The 21,481-nt window shown below is 40.1% G+C and overlaps 1 long non-coding RNA gene across 1 annotated transcript in view; it reads right to left on the reverse strand.

The window, feature by feature from the left end:
* Nucleotides 1–2,981: 2,981 nt before the first annotated feature.
* The window catches only part of LOC128312837 (uncharacterized), a 69,243-nt gene continuing 50,743 nt past the window's right edge, over nt 2,982–21,481 (reverse strand). The window contains exon 3 of the long non-coding RNA XR_008292655.1: nt 2,982–3,269. This is a non-coding gene — a long non-coding RNA (uncharacterized LOC128312837). The remainder of the gene's footprint in view (nt 3,270–21,481) is intronic.

The raw sequence follows: 21,481 nt of genomic DNA on the forward strand, positions 1-21,481 counted from the left end.
TAGACTTCTGACAGTAACTGTCTGTTGTTTGAATGACCTCGTTCGTGATACTGTGTTATGGCAGCCCAAGCAAACTAATACCTGGAGTTTCACAGAAAGATCTTCATTGGTTTAGGATTAAATACATTTCTTTCTGCCTTCAGATTGTTGAAATGAAAAATGTTCTGTTTAAATAATCCTTTATACGGTATAACGCTATTGTTAAAGATACCAATATGCTATGATAAAGACCATTGTAATAAACTCCCATGTGAGTTTAGCTGGGAAAAAAGTTTTGTCTTAGTATGCTAATATTTATGCTTTCCTTCTTAAAAGCGTATCTCAAGATTCTTCTCTTTTTACTCTGGCACGCAGAGAGCTTACAACCAAGTGCATTGCCCCAAAACTGTAATCAAAGCGTATAGTCCAAAAGCTGAACTTGTGTAACCTAAAAACATCTACTCTCTTTGCTTCTTTTAGATGTTTTCTCTTGTTATATCCTTACTTTTCATCTTTCTTTAATTAGTAAGTCGTTTTAAAGCCTTTCAGAAGTGGAAGAAAAAGCAATTTCAGTTTTTAAGCAAATAAACAGTAGTATATGCCCTCTAGAAATTAGTCATGATTTGTGATATTTCCAGAGAGATTGGAATCCTTAGCTGGAGAGTCTTGAGTGCTGAATAGCTATTAACTCAGAAAGACAAAACAGTACAGAGGAGGGGATCATGCCCGTTCCTTTGGGATACAGGAAAACTCTTGTGCAAGCACTAACAAAAAGCATCAAAGACCCCAAATTTTCCCATATGGTGTTTGGCCAGTTTACCAATAGTATTACCATATACGATTGGTTCATGGTAACTACGTAAGGTTTATGTTTTTTTGTGTAAATGTTGAAGTGAGTAGAAATAGTGCAAGACTGAGGTCTCTAGGAAGAAACGAGAAACAAGCGGTCAGAAGAGGAGGGCTAATGTTGGATAAAGCCTACACAGGGACGCTCAGTGAGGTTTATGGTGGCAGTGCTGTCTGTAAGCAGACATCTTGACGTCAAGATGAAGCTAGTCAATGAGTCAATACTGAATATCAGTGAGGTCTTCAGTCTGGTGATACAAACGATAGCTTTCACCCTTGCACCAAAGCCCATGAAACCAGAGACAAAAGAATTCCAGAAATTAAGAGCTTTGGTAGTGATGTCACAGAGCATGTGACCAGGGAGGATGGCATGGGATTCAGAAGTTTATGTGCACCTTAGCCACTCTCCAGATGATCAAACATGGCGATGAACAGGGCACAGGGACAACACACCCCTGTATCTGTCAATGGAAGTGGAACTTTATTGCCACTGCCTACGGCTAAATGTCCATAAACTGTGCCATACCAACTCCTTGTTATACCCCCTCTCCCTCTGCACCTGCGTTTCGTGCTATTTGAACAGCCATGAGTTCTAGGCTCATTTATAATCTTGTGTAACCCTCACAGTAACTCTAAAAAAATAGATTTTACTTAACCTTGCTGTAAGGTAAGGAAACTGAGGCTCAGAAAAGTTAAGCGCTTTCACTCTGGCACCCAGAAAGCTTGCGACTGAGTGCATTGCCCCAAAACTATAATCCAAGAGTATATAGTCCAAAAGCTGAACTGTGTACCTAAAAAAATGTACTTTATTTGCTTCTTTTAGGTGTTTTCTGTTGTACCCTTACTTGCCTCGTCTTGATTTAATTAATTAAAGGTAACTCCTTGGCTGGTGGGTGGCAGACCTAGAACTCAAATTTTAATGTCTGTAAGAATTTAAAGTATTACCACCCAGATGTTTCAGGGAAGAATTACTGCTATTCACAGTGCTAACTCAATCGTTGCCACTGCTCAATTTGGACATGTCCAGATTCAATACTGCCTGATACATTTTGATTCTTTAGGAATAAAGTATTTACAGCCTTCCAGAGAATTTCCTGTCCCCCTTTCCAGCCATCCTTGTCACTTCATTAATGTCTCCTATTCTTTGTCTGTAATGCTGTTGACAGTAGGTTAGCTCTGGGTACAGGGACTTTCAGGAAAGGACAGAGAATTGTGTCCACTTGGAATCAGCATTAAGTATGATTTCTGAGTTGGACTCGGCATCTCAGGATGATCGGTCTTGTCTCAGAGTGACCTGGTTGTCTTGCCCTTTTGCAAAGTTGAGGATGTGGGGTCACAGTTGTCTAGTCTGAATTTGCTTTATTCAGGAACGTCAACAACTCTAGGCTCACACAAAGGACAATGACAGAACGGGTCTTAGCATCACAGGGCATATGGATCTATCACTATACTGTTCCTTCTTTCTTTTACTTTATATTATGATATTTCAGTCCAGCAACTATATTGATGCTCATTCTAGCAGCTTGAATAATGACCACTTATGTCCATGTCCTAATCCCTGCAAACTATGAATGTTACCTTCTATGGCAAAAGGGACTTTACAGTTGTGATTAAATTAAGGATTTTGAGGTGGAGAGAGATTATCCTGGATTATCTGGATGGGCCCTAAATGTAATTACAAGTGTCTGTATAAGAGGAGTAATAGGGAGGATTGACTGCAGAAGAAAGGTGAAGGTGACAGAAGCAGAGATTTGAGGATACCAAACTGTTGGCTTTGAAAGTGGAGGAAGGGGCTATAAGCCAAGGAAGGCAGAGCATGAAGCTCCAGAAACTGGAGAAGGCAAGGCCAGGTACCCTCCCTCAGAGCCTCCAAGAGGGGTGCCACCCTGGCAACACCTTAACTTTAGCCCAATTTCAGACTTTTGACCTCCAGAATTTAAGAAAATGAATGCGTGCTGTTTTAAGTGCCAGGTCATTTACAGCAACTGTAGGAGACGAAGGCACTGTATTTTGAATTTTAAATAGAATGGGCCCCACGTATTTGAAATGCAACCATCGTTTTTATCAAGAACCTTTCAGAAAACAATAACTTCTTTAGAACATTCCATTGGGTTTTGCTAATAAAAGGCTGGAAGCCCAGTAATGGGACTTAAAAAAAAATATGCATTGCCTCTTTCCAGGAAATTTGTGAGTTAATGTGGGTCACGAACTTTGCTTTTTAATATTCTTTGCTCATTTGGCATAATATAGCTTGGTGTCCTTTGTTTACAAGAAATAGTAGGGAGAGTTCTTTAGTGTCTTTGACAATATCCCCCCACTGACCTTTTAGCACTGAGGGTCAGGCCGCAGAATGCAAATGCCTTCCCTTTGTAGATTTCATCTTATTCTCTTCTGTACACCAGGTCTGGACTAGCTGCTGATTTCTGGAAAAACGCCACTTTGGCCTACACAAAGGTGAAACAGATGAAAGGTTATCAAAGAATGCCAAATAAGCGTGCAAACTTACCATAGTCATTTTTGTGTTTACCTGGTAAGACAATATTACTTCTCTTTTCCCAGCACCTTCCTTATAGGAATTTATATTCAAAACCTCTTATTTCAATTAGACTTCACAAAAGACCTTTGGATTCAGCTACTTTCCTTTTCAAATTTCACTCTCAGGAGAGCGCAGCTAATGATAGTGGATTGGTGTGGTGAATATTTTAGAGAGGTTCTTAGGCTCATGACCCAGTTCTGGGGCTGCTCGGATTTCTGGATGCTGCTTGGAGCTCAGCCAAAGCACCTTGAAGCCACTTTCCACTTAGCTGTGGTGATTTCAGGGCCCCACGGCCCTGTCTCATCTCAGCAAGGCTAGTAACTTCCTAAAGAATATACTCAGAAAAAGGGAATGGAGGATGCTTTCTGGCTTTATTGAAAATGACTTAGAACAAGATGCCACTTTGTTCTCCGGGGCAAATGTTCCTGGTTTAAAAACTGGCAGTCTTCCAGTTTTGACCGGGAGCTGTTTATTGTAATTCAGAAATCAACGATTGAAAATCCTTTAAAGCTTTTTCCTCAGTAATGATTAGGTGAAGATTTGTGGGCATCTGAAAGCTTCCTCACAGGAACATTGGAGTCAAATGGGAGTTTGGTCATATTTAAAACTGAAGACTGCTGCTTTAGAGTTCTTAAGACTTGGATGCTGTTTTTATTTTGCAAACTGAAAACAATTACTGGCTTTGGAAAGGAAGTTGCATGCCCTGGGTGGGCGGTGCCACCTTTTCATAATTCATTGTACACACTTCAGATCTCAGCGGAAATATTAGAAACACTACAGGGTAAAAGGAAGATAAGAGGCTTGCATAGCAGGCAGAGTGTTTGGGAAAACTTGGGTTACAGGGGCAAATGCTTGTGGTTTAGAGGGAAAAGTGCAACTCAGGGGAAGAGACCGAAAATAACAAAAGAAAGGAGACAGCATCGCAAGGTCAGAAGAGGCACGAGGGCTCGAGAGAGAGGCTACCCTTGTGACAGAAGAGGTGCAGTCGTGGACTTAGAAGAGGAAAGGAGAAGTGAGGATAAGTACTGGTTGGGTAAATGTGGGGATGGAATTTGGAGGTCACGATTATTTCAGTGACTAAGGTACAAGTGAGACAAAAGTTTGAAGGCAGAAATGTTCAGGATAATATTTGTGAATAACGTGAGAGAAAGTCAATTCAGTGACTGAAAACAAAAATGTTGACTGGAAGGAGGGCTGGGGCCAGGATGCACATCACAAGTCTAGAAGAGAACGATCAGCTAGGCTACGCTTTCTAAATTCAATTAATACTTTGAAAATAATTTTAATATGGATAAAATGAAAATCAGGGTAAATCTTTTAAGGCAAATGAGAAATTTCAAGTAAATTAAATGTTTGTGGTCAGCAGCTCTTAATTACAACTCCCAACACTCCCAGGACTCTACAGGTGTCTGTTCATTTCCTTCCGCCAATGAGAGCAACGTCTGCGGACAAGTCTGGGGTGCTAGGGTGCTGATGTGCCTGCCAGTGTAGACAGCGTGAGCAGGAGCAAGGAAAGCAGAGGATGGCTTCCTCCCCGGGATTGGCAAGGGCTGTCGGCTGACGAGGTGAGAGATTCCAAGGCATTTGTGCAAGGTGCCATAGGTGGCCTTTCACTCCAGAAGATAAGGTGATTCTCACCACCCTCTGCCCTAGATGTTCTATTATGTCTGTTTTAGAGCTTTAGAAACTAAACCTCAGAGTGCTAAGTAATTTGCCTAAGACACACAGTTGATCAGGAACAGGGGAAATGAGTGAGTTTGGAAGGGCTCTGATGGCTTAGGAAACCAGACATGGAGGGGATTGCAGGCCTTGATGAAGGCAAAGGCAAGAGCCGCAGGGGGCGGGGCTTAGGCAACGGAAATACAACAAAAGGGAGACACAGTTATTCGTTGGTTGTTTGATCCAAAGTCATGGCTTAGATTTATCAAAATTTTGTAAGCATCAATCAAAAATGTCAAATCGGCAGTCAACCTCCAGCCAGCTGTTCCGGGTGGTTGTTCCTCTGCTTCTCCATTCCCCTCTCCCAGTTAAAGAATCCATAACGGGGCTGAGATTCCCTTCCTCTGTTGCACGTGGATCACAAATTCTACAGACCTCAAGAAACTGGAGGAATCTATGTTGGATTAGTTCTAAGTAGCTCAGTTTCTACACTATCTGTTTGGAGAAAGGAACAAACGAGTACATTGCATCATCCTGCTTCTCCTCAATAACATACATATAGTGTACTAAAGATCGTGGGACCTAAAAGAACTTTTGTGCCTCCTAGTTACACATCATTGAGGCTTCTCTGTGGTCTATGCTCAGGCTTCTCTGCTACTTAAATTTTGTTTTACATTTATTTATTTATTTTGAGAGAGAAACAGAGAGGGTGAGCAGGGGAGGGGCAGAGAGAGAGGGGGAGAGAGAGAATCCCAAGCACACTCCACACTGTCAGCAGAAAGCCCAATGTGGGGCTCAAACTCACAAACAATGAGATCATGACCTGAGCTGAAACTAAGACTTGGACGCTTAACTGACTGAGCCACGCGGGCACCCCTCCTTTGCTACTTTAAGAGATTTATTCCAAGTAAACATTAAGAAGAACTTTTTCAATCTCTTGGGGATTTAAAATTATTAATATTGTTGTTCACTTGATATGTTTTTCTTGAACTCCAACTACATTTTCAACGTTGTGCTTTTATTTATTTATTTTTTGGGGGAAAGGCACTGAGAGACTTATTTATAACCCAGGAATCATCTTTAGCAGCTACCTACTTTGCCTATGAATCCTTCCTGAACCCATGAAAGTTCTAAATTACTAAGGTCAAATGTAGGAGGAGTTTGCAGTAAGCCTGGTTGGTAGAGATTGGAACCTGGTGTTTTGAGAGAAGCATGATCCAGGAGAGTGTAGGAGTCAGGCAGGGGATTTGGGGCACTAGCTGCAAGGTGAAATCATCAGCAGAGCTGGAAGGTCACAGTAAAACTCTCACAAATTAGGGAGGTCGACGTTATGATTGGTGGGCTGTAAAGTACATTCGTCAGCTCCATGCCAGGCTGGTGGAAATGAGCCAGCGCATCTCCACCCCTACCCAGGTTCCCTTCCTCAGTCCAACCCGCCAGCAGGAGCAGCTGTCGATTGAAAACAGCCATAATAGCTCTGAGTCTGCTAATCCTGCACATATCCTCCAGGCCAGAGAGGCCACTGTGTCTATATGTTGGATGATTTTGTCAACCATGTCCCTCTGCCATGATGTAAGCCTGGGAATGGAAGAAGCAAATGCGAATTAGTAGACTTATCTTTCATAAATGAGGTCACTAGATTTCTTTATTAAGAACAAAGTGCAATCTTGCTGCCTTGTCTGGGAACAAATATTTCCAGATTCTTTTGGTATATTTTGTCCAAACAGTGGAGGCTGACTGCAGTAATAGTACTGATTGTCAGATTAGGCAAGTTAATTGTTAACCTAATACAGACTGACTTAACTAACGTACATCTGAGTTGAACGGAGGAACCTCACCCCATACAAATCGGTTTCTAAATCAAAAGAATATTTGAGATCATACCATTTTGTTAAAGGCAAACGGACTAGTAATGGAAAACACTGCAGGCATAAATAAGGCTAAGTAAGACACATGAATAATCCATGATTGTATTTTGAATGTCAAGTCGGTAAAAATCTGAACATTATCTAGTTATTCAAAAACAATAATGCAGAAATGTCATGAAAAACATAAATGTCGAATTCATAAAGTACCATCTGACAGACATTTCAGGGGAAGCGTAGCAGCGTGATTTCAACAACAAAAGCATTAATAAAACCTGAAGGGTCTTCCTGTCTTTCCATGAGACATATATATGACAAGTGTGGGGATGTCTTAACAGGGAATTTGGTGGTTTTATCAGAATGACGTTCTTCTTCATGGATTCTAAGGAATGGGACAGGTACCAGTGCATGGCATTAGGGCAATTATGGAGATTAAGTGTCCTCCATAGAGGTATGCAACACTCATTAAACATTTCTGAGTGGGAACTGTGTTCCAAGCACTAGGCCAACTCTGGAAAATCTACTTATGCTACTTTTTAACCACTAAATGGAAAGAAGGGGTGTGGGGAGAGAGGCAGGGTGAACGTAGCACTAAGAGGGACATGCTGAGAACATACTAGAAAATCAAAAGTTTCCTAACGCCCGGGCAAATGTAAGTATGTTTAGGAGAGGCAGTTTAGAAATCACGAGTATACCGTGGACTGGAAATTAGAGACCAGGGTTTGCTTTTAAGTCTTTTAACACAGATATAAGTGGAATTTAATATTGGAACTTGTGTTCATATTTTTAACTAAGCAAAATCAAGAACATCGTGATCTTCACCAGTTGAGGGAGCCTTGTTTGAACAATTACTTTCCTTTATTCCCGAACTGTTTTAACTGTGGCTGTGTAACAAAAAAAAAAAAAAAAAAAAAAAGAAGAAAAAATTCTTTTTTTTTTTTTTTTTTTGGAAAATGAATTCACATGGTTTTGGATTTCCTCTATTCCTTTCAGAGAGGACCACACAGTTGTCTATTTCGGGAAAGCAACAGTTGATTGAAAGGCAATGGGTAACTGAAAGTCAGGGGTAAGGAAGTATCACTGAGCCCTTTCAGACCCACCCTGACTGCCTCCCACAGCCTGCTGTCAACAAAAGGCACCGAGAATGGTGGCCACAGGGTGCCTCTTAAATCAATTCCTCTCCAGCTCCTGCCCCACTTTAAAGCAAAAAGCAATGTATCCCTTGTCCTCACTGAGGAATTGACCTTTAATGTAACAATTTACTCTAAATTTAGACTTCTGCCATCTTTACCCTGGAGACCAGAGATTGTGTTATAATAGCAACTATTTAACTGGTGTTAATCTCTGGCCATTCAAAAAGAGAGGTCACCTCCCTAGAGCAACTTGCCATCTGAAAGAAGAGGGGAAATTTAAATGGGGAAACTGAAATGGGAAGGGCATTTCAATTTATATACTAAAAAAAATATTTTTAAGTGAGTAACATTGAATTGTGATAGTGATGACACTGACGATGACCAGGAGGAGGAGGGGGATGAGGAGGGGGAGGAGGAGGGGGAGGAGGAGGGGGAGGAGGAGGGGGAGGAGGAGGGGGAGGAGGAGGAGGAGGAGGGGGAGGGGGACGTTCTGAGCCAGCCTTCTTGCTTTGAGCCAGCTGCTACAGAGGACTACTTTCAGGGGGGATGATTTTTTCATCTTCAAACTAACCTCATGAGGCTTGCCCTATTGTCTTAACTTCTAGGTGGGGAAACTGAGACTTTAGATTAAATCCTTGTGCAAAGTCAGACAGAAAGGGTCAGACTCAAGCCCATGTGCACGGTAGATTTCACTGTTTGTTCCTGCCTTTCATTCTTCTCAGGCTAACGGAAAAGGGAAGTAGGGGTATTGTTGTGATAAATATAGAAAAGGTAGCTAGTAACAGGAAAAGAGAAGAGAAAGTCAGGATACCACAGGAAGAAAGATGGACTGAGGAAAAAACAAAGAGATCACAGAAGAACGAGAGGAGGGGTGTACTGGCAGAAGGGGAAACTGAGGCAGAGTGTGCCTATGTGGGGCTGCTGCTGGAACAACAGGGAGGTCTGAGTTCAGATCCTCACCCCTCTCTTACAAGTGTCGGCCTGAGCTTGTTGCCTCTTGGGCAGGGAGAGGGGCCTACTGTATGAGCTGAGTGTGGCTCTGGTGGCCACACCCCCCAGCTTTTAGCAAGCTACTTCACCTTCCGCAGTGTTGCTGTTTCTCATTTGTAAAATGGGGACAAAATCAGTGCTCAGTTTACAAGGTCACTGTTAAGATTAAAAGGCCACAAGTAAGATGCCCAGAATACGTGTGGTGTGGGCTCAATGAATACTCACTTTGTTGTATGAAAAATCGGAGCCTCATTAACAATGATCATCACAAGGAGGATCAGATATTAAGTATAAAGTAAGCACTCAATCAACTACTGTCATTCTTACCAAAATTTAATCTTTTCTTTCCTTTCTCCTTCTTCCCTGCCTCTCATCCTTCCTCCATCCTTCCTTTCCAACCTTCCTCTCTTCCTTCCTTCCCTCCTCCCTGCCTGCCAGCCTTTCTTCCTTCTTTTTCTCTTTTATTTCTTTCTTCCCTTCCTCCTCTACTCTCTTTTTTCTTGCTTTTAAAAGCTTTCTTTTTTCAACCATAAATCAATGTACGTAGCCTCTCTCAGTTGAATACTTTTAAAATCTGGCTTTACCGGCAATAATTCTAATCTCTGGACATGGTTCTTCCCAAGGCCCTTGCCCTCAATAAACCAGTTTGACTATTAAGCTTCAAAAATTCAGATCAACACAACTAGCTCTTTCCAAACCTAGAGCAAACATTGACAGAACAGATTGAAGATCTGAGCTGATTTCTGCAAACCTGTGGTGAATTCACCTATGTCTCATATCGGGATCTTTCATTTCTATTGTGTCATGGACGACCTAAGTCAGACTGGGATGGAGTGGAAGTGAACTGTGCCCTCAGGGGCAACTGAGAACAGCTGCAACCAAAAGCAGGAAGCAAGACTAGAGAAGAGGGAAGAAGACTGAGAGAGGCGTAAAAGGGACACAAACCAGGATAAGAGTCAACAGGCACATAATGGAATCACAAAAGCAATCTTCTTTAAGTCTTACAAATGTGCACATTGGCGAATGATGCCTTGCTTCAAGCTAGGTGAGAGCAAACTGCAGTAAACGCTTGAGATCGTTCCAAACATCCAAGTTTGGACAGCTGTTGGAACAAAGTGCCAGGATTTTTCACTGAGTTGCTTCTGTAACAGTGCAGGTGGAATACAAAGATTATTGTAGACGCCTGCTCTGGTTCTTGAATAATTTACCGGCAGTAATTGCAATGGGCCATTCTAGTTGCTTGGCACTGAAGGCAGCTTGTTACTATATTTGGAGAAGAGGTGGGGAATGAAATCGCATCAGTTACAATTTAGAATAAGCACTCTGGTCCTTCAGTCTTTTCTAGATGCTTTGTTGAATAGGTCTAACAAAATGTGGGATCCTGGCATGAAATTTGTATAACAAAAAGAAAAATCTGCTATGTGCATCTAGACGAAGTTAGGCAGACACAGAGAGTGGAGGACTACAGTAATAAGTAGCTTTCCTTCCTTTGAAACCCAGGAGCTGCTCCTGGAGTCCTTCCACATTCAGCTAAAGTATCAACCTCATCTTTTTAGTTAAAGGTCAGTGCTATTCTTAGAATATGAAAACTATAATTGTTTTATCTCTTGTCTGACAAGACACTTCTTTTTTTTAAATGTTTTCTTTTTAAATTTATTTTTGAGAGAGAGACAGACAGAGTGTGAGCAGGGGAGGGGCAGAGAGAGAGAGGGAGACACAGAATCCGAAGCAGGCTCCAGGCTCCGAGCTGTCAGCCACAGGGTCCGACGCGGGGCTTGAACCTGTGAACCGCGAGATCATGACCTGAGTCAAAGTTGGACACTTAACCAACTGACCTACCCAGGTGTCCCTAGACATTTGTTTATTAAAATGAAAAATAATTAGTCTATTAAGGTATCACTCTTAGAATCTAATGACTGCAGAAATTTATGTCAAAAAATGTTAATCAAAACAGTGTATGTAGAAGGACAACGTTGTGTGTGTTTTCAGAGGCCTATCGCAATTGGAAGTTTTTGTTTTAGGATGAAATGAATCTGTAGATCCTTTAGGAGGATTCCCTATGTTCTTAACTCTTTTTAAAGTTACTTCATTCTAGATGCTAACTCTATCTCTGATACTTTGGGGAAACTTCATACAAGTAGTCCAAATAAGATAACACTGTAGTACTGAATATGACCACAGGATGGCAGGATGCTAACACTTTTGACTCAGTATTTCATTAAACCTTGCTATGTCTGGAAGTTCCCTTCACGATATTTTTGGAGAATGGGGTAGAACAGTGTTTAAAAGACTAGTGTGTTCTGTGTGTGTGTGTGTGTGTGTGTGATTTTACTTAATTTCATGTATGTGTGTGATAAGTGGATAAGTGTGATGCCAATCAAATATTTCATGTGCAGGGGTCAACATAGACAATAAATATCTATAAAGTATTTGTATTTCATAAAATAGTTACGCATTTCCGGACCAAATAAACGCACATCATAAAACCCTAACTACTGGCTTATTGCAAATCCTTTGTGTGTCAGTTAATTAGTGAAGGATATAATTCCATTTCTCAGGTAAGCTGGAAGAAACAATAAACCTATTTCTGGATCCTCAATTTTAGTGCTTCCCTAAGGAAAACAGAGTTTGCACTACTTTCATTTCCAAGAGGTGTACAGAAAAAATACGACTGATTCTATGCTACTGAATTGATTTAGAATCACTATTTGGATTTCAGAAATAAGTGTCTCAATTGAGCTTTCCAGAGTTCAGGATAAAAAAGCCTACATAAACTTAAATTTAAATAGGATATTAGAATATACTGGGTAAAACTAGCATTAAGTAGGGATCAGTCTTTCGAACCATCTTTTTTACATTGAGTTAGAGGTTTTGTATTTTTCTTAGTTTTTATACTTACTGATAATTAAATAGTTTAATAATCACTAATTATTATTAAGTATTTGAAAAAAGAAAGCTTAGTTTAGAAAACAATTGGGTTGAAATAGAGTATAAGAACCTAAAGTATGTGGACATGGTAACATTGTAAGACTTTTTTTTTGTCACTGAATTTTCCTAAAGCAAGCTTTGAAGTTTTATTTTGAATTTAATTGCTCCATTTAGTGGTCTTCCTTTACATATATAAATGTCAGCTTTTAACTATTAAATAATTTGTTTTCTCTCTGAAAGACACATACACACATTAACTAACTACCATGAATCTAACTTCTTTATTTGTAGGCTTTTAAGTCAGGGAAATTAAAGTATATTATTTCTTTTATAAGTCTTCGCAAAAATATTCCCAAAGCTACCAGAGACAAAAAGAAAAAAGAAAAGAAAAGAAAAGAAAAGAAAAGAAACAGTTGATTAAACTCATGTGAATGAATTAAATCTTGCAAAAATTAACAGGTGTGTATTTTTATACTTAGTGTACATTTATATTTGTGTAATTATACAGAGTAAATATATGATTTAGTAGAGTCATATATGTGTTATAATATATGTGTTGAGTATTGGAAATTTGTCGTATATAGTGAATCTGAAATTTTCTGGTTATGTCTTTTCATATAACAAAGATAACATAATATTGTACTCATCTATTCATCTTAAAAAGAAAGATAGTGTCTAAAGGGAAAAATTGACTTCTGGAAATGTTTCTGTAGCATTTTAAAGACATTGCTCTTTAAAAATGAAATGCTCTTCCTTATAATAACTGTTAGCAATTTTTGAACTATGGAGTAAGTTTCATTTTCTTACCCTTATTTCATGACTGGCATTATATATGATTTATAACGATTTGAAAATATGAAAGGCGTTTTAGATTTCCTGATTCTTCTTCTTTAGTTTTGCATATTTTCTGTGTCTGTCCGAGGGTACAGACCACTGCATAAAAGTGGGAAGGGGTGTATGTATCTACCTGTCATACACCCTCAGCTACCCTACAATTGTTTCTTCAGTCACTCCATACTCTGTACTAATATACTGGTCTGTGTGATCTGTCTTCTTGCTTAGTTGTGAGCTCCACGAGGCCAAGACTATATCTGTTTTGTCCACTATTGTATCCTCAGTGTCTAGAATAGTACCTGGAACTTAATAAATGCCCTGCAAATATTTGTTGAATAAATGGTTTGCGACCAGTTACTACTGCATGAAATTGATATAACCTATCAGGACCTAGAGATACAGGCAGTCCTCACTATCTATTCGCTACTTCACCAACTCCATTCAAAACTCTCTCCCAGGTACATCCCTCCATTAGAAGATTAAGGCGGGAATTGGTGTTTTCACTGGGCCAGCAAGTATTATGGAGGAAATGAAAATCACTTGATCAGTCTAACTCAGTGCCCACTGTTTGATAACATCTTGAGGTGATCAGCCTGCTGGGGACACTTTTCCCTGGAGGAGGCTTAAGGCATATGAGAAAAGAGGAAGGAGAAACAAGGAGGAGGTGTATGCTTCTGCTTCCACCTCGTCCATTCTATTTCCCTTCTCAGTGGACTCTGCTCATTCTGCCCCTGTGAATGCCTGACCGTGGACGTACCCTTGACCCCTCTCTTTGTTTCACATTCCACATTCAATCCATCTGCACATTCTGCAGGCACCTCCATTGCTAAAATCCTGGTTGGAGACACCGTTGTCTCTCACTTAAATTACCATAATAACCTCTTGATTGGTCCTCCTGATTCTGCCATCGGTCCTTGCACTCAATTCTCAACACACTGGTCAGAGTGATATTTGAAAACCCCAAACATATCATGTCAGTTCCCTGCTCAAAACTTCCACTGGCTTCCCATTTTACATGAAATGCCAAAATCCTTACAACAACTGCCTGTAAGATCTGGTCTCCTGTATTTCTCTGTCCTCATGGTCTATGGTTCTTCTCCTCAGATAATTCGCTTCAGCCACCCAGGCCTTCCAGCCATTCCTGAATCCACAAGACTCACTCTTGTCTCCCAGGGCCTTTGCACAACCAGACTTTCTGCCAGGAATACTTTTCTCGCAAGATATCCTCATTCCCTTACCTCTTTAAACTCTTTGCCCAAATATTAAGCTCCAGTGAGAGCTTTCCTGAGCACTATACTTAAAATTATTACCCTTCGTCCCCTTCCACTCCCAGTAGTCCATATCTCCTTTCCATGTTTAATTTCTCCCTAAAGCATATAATACCATCTGATGGCTTGTATTTTGTTCACTATCTGTCCTGAAATCTCAACAAGTGAGTCCACTAACCAACCAAGTACTATAGGTGCTTGCCTAGGTCCCTGGGGTAAGAGATTTTGTTTGCCTTTGTCACTGCTATGTCCCCACTATTAGAGTAGATGACACATTTAGGTACTCAGTAAACAGTGTTGAATAGATTACTCACTGAAGGACAAATTCAAATCCTTTGGTAAAGCTTCATGTATCACTGACTCTGCAGCAACCTTCGTAGGGAGACTTTAGTTTCCACTGTGGTCAGTGTTTTGAAGGTCAAAAGAAAGATGCCTGCTACATGACCTTTACCTTCCCTTTGTCTCCAGGAGGGCAGCTCCTGTCCTCCTAAAGCTCTGTGGGGTTGCGTGCTGTAGGTCAAGACGGTGGGGACATCAGCAGGAATCTGGGAATTTGCACCAGGATTTCAGAAGGCAGATTGGGAAGTCATGTGCTTTATACCAAATGAAAAGTAAACAACATAAGACAGAATGAGCATACACATTGGGGATCAGAGGAGAGACAGCATTTCTGGTGTATGGGAACATTAGCTCCAAGAGAATGGGACAATTTTGTTAGCAGAGAACAGGAAAAGAGAGTTCTCATGAATGTGTGCGTTGGGAGTGAATAGTGTGAGTCACAGGCTGAGTCAGAAAAGTGGACAGCATTTTGAAGGGTAGAGAGCACACATTTGTTGTCAAGTAACCCTTGAGAAAAGGGTTCCTGTCCTAGTTTTGCAAGGGCTCCCAGTATCATCATAAGTTGTGTAGAACCCTCAGGATTCTCATTTGGGAATCAGGAGAAGCCTCAACTGGGACACATGCCATCAAATCAACATGCTGGTCCTAAAAGAAACACAGAAGATATCAAGATCTGATCCTGGAGAATTTCTGACTCTTTCAGAATGTTCAGGTTCAAGTTTTTCTCCAAATTAGCTTGACTTGGAATCTCAAGAAAGGAACCCACTTGCCAACCAAATACTATAGGTAAAAATGATTCAGACAGGAAATCAAAGTGAGAAGGCTAAATAAATAATCAAGGAATTGACCCAGGCCTAAAGTGACTTTGCTCCCCCCCTCTAACAGGATCACATATGGACTGTGATGAACAGCGAGCACATGATGCCATGACGCCAGTCATTGGAAGATTTATGTCAAAGAGAAACACTTCTATGTTTCTTGTTAAGATAGGAAGCATCACAGCTAGGTCAGGCCCAGGGAAATCAAAGGGGGTATTTGGGAGGAAGGAAAAGGAGGTGGCATCATCACCAACTGGCCCTTCTAAAAGCTACCTGTAATTACCTATAGTTTGTAATCCACAGAAACAGTAATCAACAGAAACTTTCTCCTTTGGTTGAGGAGCATGACCTAGAGGGCAAAGGAAAGATCCGATCATCCAGGTGTGCATGAGGTATAGGGAAGAAAGTAAAATTCCCAGTGACCAGAAAAGAAAAGACAAACTTAAACACAATTTCGTGATGTCACCACATTGGATCCCGCTGGTATATAACAGGGATTAAGTCATCAGGTTCACACAGGCTTCCTTAATTTCTCATGGCTTCATGGAGCACAATACGGGAGAAATCAAGATGTTAGCCACGTGGGAGGGAAAGAGTGTGGACCACTTGTAATGTCTGCCTGCAAAGAGGAGAGAGAGAGGGTTGATGCATTTGCCAAACTTGGTGGAGCTCTGTTGTCATGAAGGAATTTGAAACCCAATTTGCAAAGTTTTTTTTTTTTTGTTTTTGGTGGGGGGATGTGTTATTTTTTTCTGCAAAGATCTTGCTGCTCATTGTGTATTAAATCCTAAAATCTCAGCAAAGACAACGTGCTTGCTTTTTCCCTTTGACTTGAAAAGGTCATAGTTATGAAACCCTGTAAAAACATCCTGGGTGCGAGAGGGGATTTTGTAGCTGAGTGAGGCAATGAAAGTGTTCTTCTTTGGGCACACCAGGGACACCCACTATTTGGTGGTAATTGCCGGGAGTGTATGCTCTGAAAGCTATGATGCACTAACTGGGCGACGGAGGTTAGAGCCTTCAGCACCAGCAGTGATCCCCCATCCTCTTGCTTTGCAAACTCAGTGCTGTGAAGGTCCCCATATGGAGCCTTCTCTAAAACCCTCCTGCTCTGGAAGTTTCTGTTCCGGCCCCCACTCTCCTTCTGGCATTGCCCCTTCATTTCCTGACTCCACACTCCAGGTACCAGGCCTCTGATGGCTAGCTCAAGGTGCTAAATATTCCTTGCACCCATCACCCCCCACCTTGCTCCCTCAACGTGCCCAGCCCAATCTGTTCCCATTCTTGTCAGTGCCCTCTTTTTGAACTACCCACAAAAAAGAGACATCTGACAATCATTTACACTCCGAGGCATTAGTAACTGAAAACAACTAAAAGTGTTATTCCTTCATTCTAACGGGTAAACCAGGAGTCAGTGCCCAGCCCAAATGTCAAGTGATGGAAAGAGGGGTATTCGGGTTGAAGGTGCGCTGCAAGGCCTCTGTTGATGCATAAAACCAGCCCTTTCCATAGTTTCTGCTGATGGTTCAGGATCACAAGTTCTTACAGCAAAATATTGATGAGCAAAATGTTCTTTTTTTTTTTTTTCTTAGAACGATATGTCAACATAAGCTGGAAGCAGAAACAAAATCTCTTTAATGTTTTTTTATTTTCCTTTGCAGTCCAGCAGGAAACTTTTGAAAACTACTGAAACATAAGTTTTAAAGCTTTCCCTTATGTCTTGGTTCCCTTACTACAGAAAAAAATCTTCAAAACATTTTAGAAAAAAGGTGAGTTGCCTGTGAAGAAAGAATTTAAAAACTAAAGAACTGTAAAGAAACCATACTTGAGGGATGAGAAGAGACTAACAGTGGAAGAAAGGTGAAAATTTAACATGGAAAGCAAAGCAAAAAATAGATGTGAACAACTAGAAAATATAAGATAAAGAAGTTGAACATTAAGGTGCTTCTTTTGTAGAGCTGAAACAAAGTGCAAATGCGGACATTGTGAAACGAAGTGAAAGGAAGAACAGAAAGAGAGGGAAGTCAGAAAAGTCTTTAGGGGAAAAAAGGGTCAAAATAAAAGTAAGTTATGAATATTCAGAGTTTTTATTTTGCCTAAAATTTATTTTTTCAACATATGAGGTCATACTGAGACCAGACTGGACTTATCACATCATTTTAAATTTCTGTTGAAAATTCAAGCCAGTACCTGATTAAAACCGTCTTTATGAAGAGAAAGGGGCCCTAGGAGAGGAGAAGGAAGACAAATAGAAAACAGGCAATAAAAAAAAAGAAAAAAAGATCACACTACTATAGTTACAAAGGTTTGTTTGCAAAATCTGAGAGGAAACACTAGGTGGTGGCTAACATGTTTGTAGCTTGGATTTAAATTCTGACCTTGGAGCTCTGATGGCAGTGTGGCCCTTGGCCAATTTTCTTAATCTCATCTGTATACTTTAACTCCAAACCTTACAACAGGGCCTGGCACACCCAAGGAATGCAATTAGTATTTGTGAATGAATGAATGAATGAATGAAAGACTCCTCCAACAGGAATAATAATTCCCATCTAATGGGGTTGTGGTAAGAATCAAGTTAGACAATATGTATTAGCCTGTTATTAGGATATTGCCTGTGTTGAAAGTGAACTGTATTCTGGGTAATGTGGAATTACACATGCAAGGGCCAGATTTTCATAAACTCTTGACACATAATTTAGGATCCAAAGTTGTACTTAGGTATATGTGGCCCCAGAGCTTGTGCTATGTCATCTACCCTACAACCTATAACATCCCTGTTATACATTATTATATATTTGCCCCGTAAGAGAGTATATTGATAAATAATATAGAGTTACATACACATGCATGTATTAGGTGCACATAGTAAGTATTTGATAAATGATTACTAAATGAATAAATGAGAGGAAGCTGGAGGAGAGGGTAAGAGAGCTGTTGGGCACCATTGCCAAGAATCCCCTTGCGACTCATACAACCCTCACGGCCACATTATTCTGCTGCCAGACCCACACAGTGGAGGTGTCGCAGTTTGCCAGTCACTGGATTCTTAAGTCTGTCCCTTCATACTCAGAACACACTTTGATTAATGTCTAGGACCCTAGTTCCCTTGTATCCAGTTATCATCTCCTGAGGTAAAAACCCAAGGTTGGGAGAATGTGGGGTATGGATAAGTAAAAATACATGGATTCAAGCAATTTTTTGGTTCAGGGGAAAAAAGCAATTCAGACAAGGAATAAAATCCCTATAGTTGGGGTGGACGTGAGCTAGCATTGCAACTACACATCCTCAATCTTCAAGACTGCTTGATTATAATTGGAGGTGACATGGTGGCCTGAGAAGATGTGGATATCACCAGCCTCCTCCTCTGCCCTTCCCAGGTTAAACGTAAAGAGATACTAGATAAAATATGTATTAAAATATTATATCTTAGATAAGTTGAAAGAAAGAACCAGAACTAGTTCGGAGTCTGATACAAAGTGGAAGCTCAAGACCATTAAGATAAACAGAGTTGAAGTCATGTGGTTTTTGCTGGTAGGTGCTATGGGATATTTTCCCAACACTTACAAGGTGATGAGAAGTTGGTGATGGACTCCTTCAGTGGTGGAGCCATGAAGGAATATCCAGGCTGTGAATTATGAGCAGATTAACTCTGTCCATCAGTGGCCGTACTTGGGCACAGTTGGATGCCAGATCACTTTACTGGGCTCTAACAGATAAGCATCCACAAAAATATGAACATCAACCCTATGGTTGGTATGTGAATATATACTACCTTCATATGGTAGACACCTTGATGAAACACCAATGTTAAAAGTGGCGTGAAACCAATGAGACTCATAAAATTGGTAGAGGCAAATGCTGAACTTCAAGGGGCAGAAACCCCCTCCACTGCTCCAATCCAGCATAGGAAGCATTTCCACAACATCCACCAGAAATGACCTCAAGTAAAAAATGTGCAAGAAATCTCACTATAAACAGAGGTTCAGAGCACAAAACACCTGTGACCCTTGACAGCCAGTCTCTACAGACTGAAGAACTACATAAAAGGGGATTTTCAAGTAAAAATTTAAATTAATCAAGGAGGTTAAAAATGAATAAAATCTATCAAGATGAATTCAGGACATTGGAGAAAAGGAAACTGGATATATTAAGAGCAAAATAGTAATTCTAGAAATAGAAAATATGACAGCTAAAATTTAAAATAATAAACAGACTTCATTGAAGGAAGAATTTGTGAATTAGAAATTAGATCTCAGGAAATCACTCAATAAAACATAGTGGGAAAAAGAAATGGAAAATACGAAAGTTGTAAGACACAGAGGAAATAATTAAAAGCTTCACCATAAGCACTAGGATTTCCAAAGAAAATGGGACACATGCAATAATCAAAGTGATAATGACTAAAACTATTCCAGAATTGAAGAAAAAAAGATGGGGTAGAGGAAAGGATTCACCTTAAGGCTTACTTACTTCCCTGATTCCACAGAGTGGTTTGGCTGTCCTTGATCTGTGCTCTAATTTTATGTACGTTTTTCATTGCCCCTAATACACTGTGTATATACCCTTTGGGATCAGGAATAATGCCTTATTAATCATGTATATCTAGTGCCTACTATTCTTGGCACATAATAGGTACTTGATGAACATTTGCGGAGGAGGCAAAGAAGATAGAAGGTAAGGAAGAAAGGAGAGAAGGCAATGGAGGCAGGGTAGGAGAGAGAGAGAGAGAGAGAAGAGAGAGAGACAGACAAATTGTTCAGCCCTAAATACTAAAGAACTCCTTGAAAAGATGTTGTGTGTGTGCATGTGTTTGTGTTCACACACACACCAGGTGTTGCATAATAAACCTGATTACTCTGTATATAAGCCTAGTGTTATGTAAAAATCTCCCTCTATTTCCAGAGAGATGGGAAAACAATTTTCAAAGTTGAAAATGCTATACATTCAGTATCTTTTCAAAATTTATCCATGATGAATAATGACGAGTAACCAGTTGTAACAAAACAAGTACAAAAGATAACAAGGACAGTGAATGTTTAGTGCTGACTTGGCAAGTGACGTCCTGCCTGACGTTTGAATGTATCTTACAGATTCAGGGATTGAAATATTTTTACTTCCTACTCAAAGTTGAGCTGAACAGTATCTGTTTAAAATTTACATATTCTACTCAGAGACTCTGCCTTTTCAGCAGTGGCTGACATGATAAATGCTAAAGCGTGCTTTAAAAAACTTTTCTTTAAAACAGTGAAAATTTGAAGTCATAAAAATTATGAGAAAGTGTTTCTGCAAGAATTTCGGTATATCTTATTGGACAAACTTTATCCTCTCAAAATAGACTTTCATAGAAGTACTTGAGGAATAAACTTCAACCTATTGAAGACTTCTGTGTAATGATCTCTAGTGGGAGCTTCATACACATTGTATCCTTTCCTCTTTCCCCCAAATCCTCACTTAGGGATGAAGAAAGTAGGGCCATAAACTGTATCTACTGAATAAGGTCACGCAGTAGAAAAAAACAAAGTTGACATAGGCCTGGCTGTCTTCAAATCCCTTACTTTTCCCTCTACCGAGTACAGACGGTTTTATAGATTATTTGGATTGTTTTAAGAGTCTATGTGAGTGGTTTTCGATAAATAAACATGAGTGATATAAAGAGTTAATGCGATATACTTTCCCGTCAATGATGGAGTGACTGATCTCAGACTCCTCCTCCCACTGTAAACAAACAAACAAACAAAAAAACTAGACAAAATATATGAAGCAAAGTTTTCAGACATTATACAACAGATAGCACAGGACTATGATCCCTGAGAAGGGAGAAACACTTAAGTGAGCTCTGTAATTACCCTTTTTGCCTTAAAGTTTTTTTGGACCAAAGTACCAGAAATGGAATCCATGCAGATCATAGAGATCTCACTAAACTGATGTGGCAGAGATCAGAGTTCACAAAGGGAAATAACTAGAATGAATTCTGGAGTGCTGGATTGGAATTGAGGTACTAATGTGAACGCATCGTTTACAATAAATAAAGGTATAGAAATAAATGTAGATGTATATGTATACATATGTATACATATATATGTGTATACACACACACACACACACACACACACACACACACACACACACATGCACACATGTATTTCCTAGCATATCTTCTGAGAATTTTTGAAAGCAGTTGTACCTCAATAGCAATTAGCAGAGCCCAAGTATTGGCTTCTATTTAAAAAAAATTTTTTTTTAACTTTTATTTATTATTGAGAGACAGAGAGACACAGAGTGTGAG

Source organism: Acinonyx jubatus, chromosome F2 (genome assembly GCF_027475565.1).
Source record: "Acinonyx jubatus isolate Ajub_Pintada_27869175 chromosome F2, VMU_Ajub_asm_v1.0, whole genome shotgun sequence".
Lineage (NCBI taxonomy): Eukaryota > Metazoa > Chordata > Mammalia > Carnivora > Felidae > Acinonyx > Acinonyx jubatus.